The following is a 9086-nucleotide window of genomic DNA, read 5'->3' on the forward strand; positions in this document are numbered from 1 at the left end:
TTGTTATTGAAGACCAGTTTTAGGCCGTGGTGGTCCGATAGCACGCATGGGATTATTTCTATCTTTCTGTACCTGTTGAGGCCCGTTTTTTGACCAATTATATGGTCAATTTTGGAGAAAGTACCATGAGGAGCTGAGAAGAAGGTATATCCTTTTGCTTTAGGATAGAATGTTCTATAAATATCCGTTAAGTCCATTTGGCTCATGACTTCTCTTAGTCTGTCGACATCACTGTTTAATTTCTGTTTCCATGATCTGTCCATTGATGAGAGTGGGGTGTTGAAATCTCCCACTATTATTGTGTGAGGTGCAATGTGTGTTTTGAGCTTTAGTAAGGTTTCTTTTACGTATGTAGGTGCCCTTGTATTTGGGGCATAGATATTTAGGATTGAGAGTTCATCTTGGTGGATTTTTCCTTTGATGAATATGAAGTGTCCTTCCTTATCTTTTTTGATGACTTTTAGTTGGAAATTGATTTTATTTGATATTAGAATGGCTACTCCAGCTTGCTTCTTCTGACCATTTGCTTGGAAAGTTGTTTTCCAGCCTTTCACTCTGAGGTAGTGTCTGTCTTTGTCTCTGAGGTGTGTTTCCTGTAGGCAGCAGAATGCAGGGTCCTCGTTGCGTATCCAGTTTGTTAATCTATGTCTTTTTATTGGGGAGTTGAGGCCATTGATATTGAGAGATATTAAGGAATAGTGATTATTGTTTCCCTTTATATTCATATTTGGATGTGAAGTTATGTTTGTGTGCTTTCATTCTCTTTGTTTTGTTGCCAAGACGATTAGTTTCTTGCTTCTTCTAGGGTATAGCTTGCCTCCTTATGTTGGGCTTTACCATTTATTATCCTTTGTAGTGCTGGATTTGTAGAAAGATATTGTGTAAATTTGGTTTTGTCATGGAATATCTTGGTTTCTCCATCAATGTTAATTGAGAGTTTTGCTGGATACAGTAACCTGGGCTGGCATTTGTGTTCTCTTAGGGTCTGTATGACATCAGTCCAGGATCTTCTGGCCTTCATAGTTTCTGGCGAGAAGTCTGGTGTGATTCTGATAGGTCTCCCTTTATATGTTACTTGACCTTTTTCCCTTACTGCTTTTAATATTCTTTCTTTATTTTGTGCGTTTGGTGTTTTGACAATTATGTGACGGGAGGTGTTTCTTTTCTGGTCCAATCTATTTGGAGTTCTGTAGGCTTCTTGTATGCCTATGGGTATCTCTTTTTTTAGGTTAGGGAAGTTTTCTTCTATGATTTTGTTGAAGATATTTACTGGTCCTTTGAGCTGGGAGTCTTCACTCTCTTCTATACCTATTATCCTTAGGTTTGATCTTCTCATTGAGTCCTGGATTTCCTGTATGTTTTGGACCAGTAGCTTTTTCCGCTTTACATTATCTTTGACAGTTGAGTCAATGATTTCTATGGAATCTTCTGCTCCTGAGATTCTCTCTTCCATCTCTTGTATTCTGTTGGTGAAGCTTGTATCTACAGCTCCTTGTCTCTTCTTTTGGTTTTCTATATCCAGGGTTGTTTCCATGTGTTCTTTCTTGATTGCTTCTATTTCCGTTTTTAATTCCTTCATCTGTTTGATTGTGTTTTCCTGGAATTCTTTCAGGGATTTTTGCCATTCCTCTCTGTAGGCTTCTACTTGTTTATTAATGATTTCCTGTGTTTCCCTAAGTGTGTTCATGTCTTTCTTGAAGTCCTCCAGCATCATGATCAAATATGATTTTGAAACTAAATCTTGCTTTACTGGTGTGTTTGGATATTCCATGTTTGTTTTGGCGGGAGAATTGGGCTCCGATGATGGCATGCAGTCTTGGTTTCTGTTGCTTGGGTTCCTGCGCTTGCCTCTCGCCATCAGATTATCTCTAGTGTTACTTTGTTCTGCTATTTCTGACAGTGGCTAGACTGACCTATAAGCCTGTGTGTCAGGAGTGCTGTAGACCTGTTTTCCTCTCTTTCAGTCAGTTATGGGGACAGTGTGTTCTGCTTTCCGGCGTGTAGTTTTTCCTCTCTACAGGTCTTCAGCTGTTCCTGTGGGCCTGTGTCTTGAGTTCACCAGGCAGCTTTCTTGCAGCAGAAAATTTGGTCTTACCTGTGGTCCCGAGGCTCAGGTTCGCTCGTGGGGTGCTGCCCAGGGGCTCTCTGCAGCGGCAGCAACCAGGAAGACCTGTGCCGCCCCTTCCGGGAGCTTCAGTGCACCAGGGTTCCAGATGGTCTTTGGCTTTTTCCTCTGGCGTCCGAGATGTGTGTGCAGGGAGCAGTCTCTTCTGGTTTCCCAGGCTTGTCTGCCTCTCTGAAGGTTTAGCTCTCCCTCCCACGGGATTTGGGTGCAGAGAACTGTTTATCCGGTCTGTTTCTTTCAGGTTCCGGCGGTGTCTCAGGCGCAGAAGTCCTGCCGCTCCTGGGCCCTCCCCCACGGGAGCCCAGAGGCCTTATACAGTTTCCTCTTGGGCCAGGGATGTGGGCAGGGGTGAGCAGGGTTGGTGGTCTCTTCCGCTCTGCAGCCTCAGGAGTGCCCACCTGACCAGGCGGTTGGGTCTCTCTCTCACCGGGTCTGGGAGCAGAGAGCTGCTGCGGGCCGGGATCCGCGGGTGTGGGGATTCTTTTTTTTTTTTAATTAACTTGAGTGTTTCTTATTTACATTTTGAGTGTTATTCCCTTTCCTGGTTTCCGGGCAAACATCCCCCTAATCCCTCCCCCTCCCCTTCTTTATGGGTGTTCCCCTCCCCATCCTCCCCCCATTGCCGCCCTCCTCCCAACAATCACATTCACTGGGGGTTCAGTCTTAGCAGTACCAAGGGCTTCCCCTTCCACTGGTGCTCTTACTAGGATATTCATTGCTACCTATGAGGTCAGAGTCCAGGGTCAGTCCATGTATAGTCCTTAGGTAGTGGCTTAGTCCCTGGAAGCTCTGGTTGCTTGGCATTGTTGTGCATAAGGGGTCTCGAGCTCCTTCAAGCCCTTCGAGTTCTTTCTCTGATTCCTTCAACGGGGGTCCTATTCTCAGTTCAGTGGTTTGCTGCTGGCATTCGCCTCTGTATTTGCTGTATTCTGGCTGTATCTCTCAGGAGAGATCTACATCTGGCTCCTGTCGGTCTGCACTTCTTTGCTTCATCCATCTTGTCTAATTGGATGGCTGTATATGTATGGGCCACATGTGGGGCAGGCTCTGAATGGGTGTATTATCCCGATTCTTAAATCTGTTATATCCTTCATCTTTATACGAATTAGTGTCTGTCATAGTTAATATTTTCTCACGTGTTACTCCTTGTTCTCAACACTTCACATTTCAAAAGCAACACTCACTCCACGGTTTCCTCTAATGCTGTCTCAATCATTCTAAAAACCTTTACTTCCTCGAAGAAGGCCTCTTCACCACGACTCTGCTGTAGAAAGTGTTCTCTTGAATGAAAATTTAAAGAAATATTCTTTACTTATTTGGTCTACAGATGGGTAATTCTTTAGCCTAGAATAACAATGATAATATTGTCTTCACAGTAAGCCCTTGGGAGGGATTGAACATCTCTATTTTAATCAGTTCATAAGGCGTCTTATATCATCTGAATAAATATTGTTTGGATTTAGATTACCTTTGAGTTCTAGCCCATAAAAAGGACAGTCCATTCTCACAGGCCTAGCAGCCTGTTGTGGGATGTGGTGTTGATCACACCTACGTGGATCATTCAGCGTCCATATCCTTGTTACTAAACTACTTTCCTGTCCTGATTTCTCCTTCATATTCCGAGTCGTGGTAACCAGAATGCTCTTTATCCTTAAGGCCCACTTTTTTCAAGTATACTAAGACGTAGTTCCAGAATTTTGCTTTGATTTTTGTCGACGTGATGTGAGCTTTCTAGAATGAGGCCCTATCTTGTTTTTCACCGGGGAATGCAAGCTCATGCCGACATAGTCCCTTGTGGCCAGGTTCAATCCTGACTCTCCTTCAAGGCAAGTGCCAGCACTCACCCAGACTTTGATTTCTGTGCTCCAATAAGTTTCTGCAAACTATTATTTTGTCGAAAACATTCCCTTCTCTGGACTGAAATAAAGCTCCCTGTCTCTAAACTACTGTACAGAGTTCAAGAAAGGAAGGAAGAGAGATAGGGATGAAAGTTTATTTTTCTCATTAAACTTGTTTTAATGGGTCTCAAAATTCTGTGACAGATTTTTGGTCAAGTTGTCTCCATTAAAAAGTACTGATTTTGAAAACAAATAACTTAAAACTGCCACACACACACACACACACACACACACACACACACACACACACACACACACAAATGGTCCACAAAACCTTCTTTCCTTCTGAAGGTTTTACGATGCATTGTTATCATTAGCCAGTCTTTTACTGTTAAACTTAAATGGCCAATTGAGACAAACAGTTCTGAGACCGCTCTTCCACCACTGATTAAGACTTGGGTGGCAGGTGTTAGGGATAATTTTCATTTAGCCTTCTGAGCTTTCTGGGCAGACTTGGTGACTTTGCCAGCTCCCACAGCCTTCTTGTCCACAGCTTTAATGACACCCACAGCAACTGTCTGCCTCATGTCACAAACAGCAAAACAACCAAGTGGAGGACAGTGAAAGAAGCTCCCAGCACACATGGGTTTGCCAGGGACCATATCAACAATGGCAGCATCACCAGACCTCGAGAATTTGGGGTCATCTTCTAGATTCTTACCAGAACGACTATCTATCTATCTATCTATCTATCTATCTATCTATCTATCTATCTATCATCTATCTACTTATCTCTCATCTATCTATCTACTTATCTATCATCTATCTATCCATCTATCTATTATCTGTCTATCTATCATCTATCTATCTATCTATCTATCTATCATCTATCTATTTATCCATCATCTATCTATCTACTTATCTATCATCTATCTATCCATCTATCTATTATCTGTCTATCTGTCTATCCATCTATCTACTATCTATCTATCATCTATCTATTTATCTATCATCTATCTATCTACTTATCTATCATCTATCTATCTATCTATCTATCTATCTATCTATCATCTATCTATTTATCTATCATCTATCTATCTACTTATCTATTATCTATCTATCTATCATCTATCTATTTATCCATCATCTATCTATCTACTTATCTATCATCTATCTATCCATCTATCTATTATCTGTCTATCTGTCTATCCATCTATCTACTATCTATCTATCATCTATCTATTTATCTATCATCTATCTACTTATCTATCATCTATCTATCTATCATCTATCTATCTATCTATCTATCTATCTATCATCTATCTATCTATCTATCTATCTATCTATCTATCTATCTATCCATCTATCTATCATCTTTTCTTTAAGCTCAGTATGTGGGCTGTGTGACAATCCACAGCAGGAGCATAGCCAGCACTGATCTGCAGAGCCTGGATGGTTCGGGATAGTCACCTGAGCAGTGAAGCCAGCTGCTTCCATCCTGGGTCATTTTTGCTGTCACCAGCAACATTGCCACGTCTAACATCTTTCACAGACACGTTCTTTACATCGAAGCGCACATTGTCCCCAGGAAAGCTTCACTCAAAGCTTCATGGTGCATTTCAACAGACTTGACAACTTCAGTTTTTCACATTGACTGGAGCAAAGGTAACCACCATGCCAGGTTTGAGAACACCAGTTTCCACTCGGCCCACGGGGACAGTACCAATGCTCCCAGTTTTATAGACATCCTGGAGGGGCAGTCGCAGAGGCTTGTCAGTTGGATGAGTTGGCGGCAGGATACAGTCCAAAGCTTCCAGCAGCGTGGTGCCACGGGCACTGCCATCTATGCGGGTGACTTTCCATCCCTTGAACCAAGGCATATAAGCACTTGGCTCCAGCACGTTGTCACCATTCCAACCAGAAATTGACACAAATGCTACTGTGTCAGGGTTGTAGCCAATTTTCTTAATGTAGGTGCCGACTTCTTTAACAATCTCCTCATATCTCTTCTGACTATATGGTGGCTCAGTGGAATCCATTTTGTTGACACCAGCAATTAGCTGTTTCACACCCAGGGTGTAAGCCAGAAGAGCATGCTCACGGGTCTGCTCGTTCTTGGAGATACCAGCTTCAAATTCACCAACACCAGCAGCAACAATCAGGACAGCACAGTCAGCCTGAGATGTGCCTGTAATCATGTTCTTGATGAAGTCTCTGTGTCCTGGGGCATCAATGATAGTCACATAGTGTTTGCTGGTCTCAAATTTCCACAGGAGATGTCAATCGTGATACCACGCTCACACTGAGCTTTCAGTTTGCCCAAGACCCAGGCATACCTGACAGAGCCTTTTCCCATCTCAGCAGCCTCCTTTTCAAACTTTTTGACGGTTCTTTTGCCGATCCCACCACATTTGTAGATCAGGAGTCCAGTTGTGGTGGACTTGCCGGAATCTATGTGTCCAATTACAACGATGCTGATGTGAGTCTTTTCATTTCCCATTTTTGCTTTGAATTAGTGGTGGCTTTCACAACTTGCGTTCTGATGGCAAACCCATTGTGAAAAGGGGGATGAAAGTTTATTATGCACTGTCTAAGTTTCTGGAGTGGTGCTGGGCACTGCCACATGCATTCTTTCATTAATCAATGATTTTATTCCCACAACAATTCTGTGGAAATAGCTATTGTTTCCACCTCATGGAAAAAAGAAATATAAATAATAACAGAAAAGTTCAAATGAACAAAACAACAACAGGAAGGCTGGAGAGATGGCTCAGCAGTTAAGAGCACTGACTGCTCTTCCAAAGGTCCTGAGTTCAATTCCCAGCAACCACATGGTGGCTCACAACCATCTGTAATGGGATCTGCTGCCCTCTTCTGGTGTGTCTGAAGATAGCTGTAGTGTAAAACAAACCAACAAACCAACAACAATAGCACTCTCAAAATTTGACAACTTGATTCAGGCTATGAGCAACCAAATCAGACCTTCGGTAAACCTTTAGGTCTCTGGGGTTCTCTTGGCTTATCACAACTGCAGCTTGACCAGTTTGGATGGTTTTGGTTTTATATCATGTTTATTTCTAATTCTCTGTTCCAAGTTCCTTTATACTTACTATTGAAGCAAATAAAATCAATTTAGAACATACAGTTTGGTTAGTAATTGCAAAAATCAAAAGCTAGTCTCACGGTTTTATTGTCACAACAGTACTGAAATTTTTTTTTCCATGTTGATGATGGTAAAATTAATAAATCTAAGAGGATCCACGAAGAGAAGAAATCAAAGCATCAGCTCATAAAATTAAAAGGCGGGGAGATGTTTCTAATTGCTCAGCATGAGTGTCCAGGAGACCATTTTAATTATGGTAGTGGTTTCTAAGAAAATTGTTTCCTTTGGACTTCTATGGAAGATGCACAAGAAGAATCATTAGTGGACTGCTGACTGACATTTGTTTTGAATAAAAGAGAGCGCAATTGCATGCCTCTAGGCATCAGCAGCTTTAATAAACACAACTCCTATCTTTATTTTAGCTAATATTAGCATTTGTTTATTTATTCACTTGAAAAGTCCGTGGAGAGAATCTAGTTACAGGGTTTCCAAGTGAGAAACCCTGGAGTCATGAAGTCTATATCCATGGGGACAAGACCCTTCCAGTGCCGTCCAACACTCATTGAATTCTGCCTTGCCCTGAATTTTCTAGAATGGTCAAAGGATATAAGGGATCTTGGGCCTTTATCATATTATGTCAAAATTGCCAGGGCTTCACTTTTTAATGAGAAAACTAATTAATTCAGCAAGTGACAAAATAATCAGTGGAAAACAAGTTTAGCGTTATCCTGTTGGGAAGCATTGTTTAGATGAAAACTATTGCCTTGCTGTTTGGTGTTAAATGCCATACCTATACCTAAGAGTACAATAAAGTGTAAGAACTCCTGAAAATTTCATTCTAGCACATCAGAGAGTGGGCACTTAAATGTATTTTGAGTAACTAAAAGCTTTAAGGGTCAAAGATCATTCTTAATCACTGCCTTCATTTGGTAATTAAGATTTCTATTCCTACCAGCTTGGCTTTGAGATTCTGGCTTTATCTGAATCCAAACTGAGCTCTTGGGTGGGTCTGGTGTGATGCTGGGCCCTGGTCTCTTCCGGATCAGCTGGCCAATGGTTAATAATTGCTGTTTGCTTCCGCTCTCTGTGACGAACTTCAACAAAGGCAATGGAAATTATATTCATGAAGGGAAGGTACTCAGAGACTCTGGCCAATGTTAGATTTTCTTTTCATGCAGGGGTGGGGTTCCGGGAAGAGCAGCAGAGGTGGGGTGGAGAAGGCAAAGGACAAAGGAAAAACAAATTCTTTTTCATCCTTGGCAAAAATGATCAGGGCAAGCAAAGCCCTAGCCAGCAGGCACGTAAGTCCTTTCCTTTTCTGGATAAGGACAAAGTTATCTTAGAAGAACAATCTTTGGTAGTATCATGAGAGAGGAGAAGGGAGGTTTAGAGGACTTTGGGCAAGGAAAGAGTGAGATGATTTTATTCTAAAATATACACATGCAGCAGGGTAATGCATCCAGTGCTAATTCCATTGTCCTCCAGTGCCATCCGTACAGCCCTTCTGATCTCACCTTCTGGTAAATAAGACAAACCACCATACATTTACTGGTCACAGCAAAGATTTAGAAGAGGCAAATTCATTGTTCAGTATCTCGGTGTCAGAACACATATTTGAAGCTCTGATCAGAGACAACAGCTTTCAAACAAGATGGGAGAGTTTTGAATCGCCAGACCAGACATCTGAACAGCAAGAACAGGAAGCTTACTTAAAACAGTAGGTGTTGAGTTTGAGTAAATAAAGATTCTCCAGATCAGGGGAGTGAGGAGCAGATTCGACATAAGTCCGAGGAAGACATACTGACGGGTGGGTGGCCAGTGTTCTTAGAGCTGAAAGGAGAAGATTGACGAGGGTATTAATTGTTCAGGAACATCACTAACACTCTGAGGGTGCCGTTCCTGCGACTAACTAATTGCCCACTGGGCTTGGTCTCCTGGAGAATCTACCATCTCAGTCAGCAAAGGCATGCTAGAGATTGAGTTTCCAGCCTGGGAAACCCGGGCCCACACCCAAACCCTA

General features: G+C 42.1%; 1 pseudogene; it reads right to left on the reverse strand.

Moving 5' to 3' along the window:
• Positions 1 to 4291: 4291 nt before the first annotated feature.
• Eef1a1-ps17 (eukaryotic translation elongation factor 1 alpha 1, pseudogene 17) lies at positions 4292 to 6463 on the reverse strand (annotated as a pseudogene).
• Between the last annotated feature and the right edge of the window lie 2623 nt (positions 6464 to 9086).

This window comes from Rattus norvegicus, chromosome 8, assembly GCF_036323735.1.
Source record: "Rattus norvegicus strain BN/NHsdMcwi chromosome 8, GRCr8, whole genome shotgun sequence".
NCBI classification, from domain to species: Eukaryota; Metazoa; Chordata; class Mammalia; order Rodentia; family Muridae; genus Rattus; species Rattus norvegicus.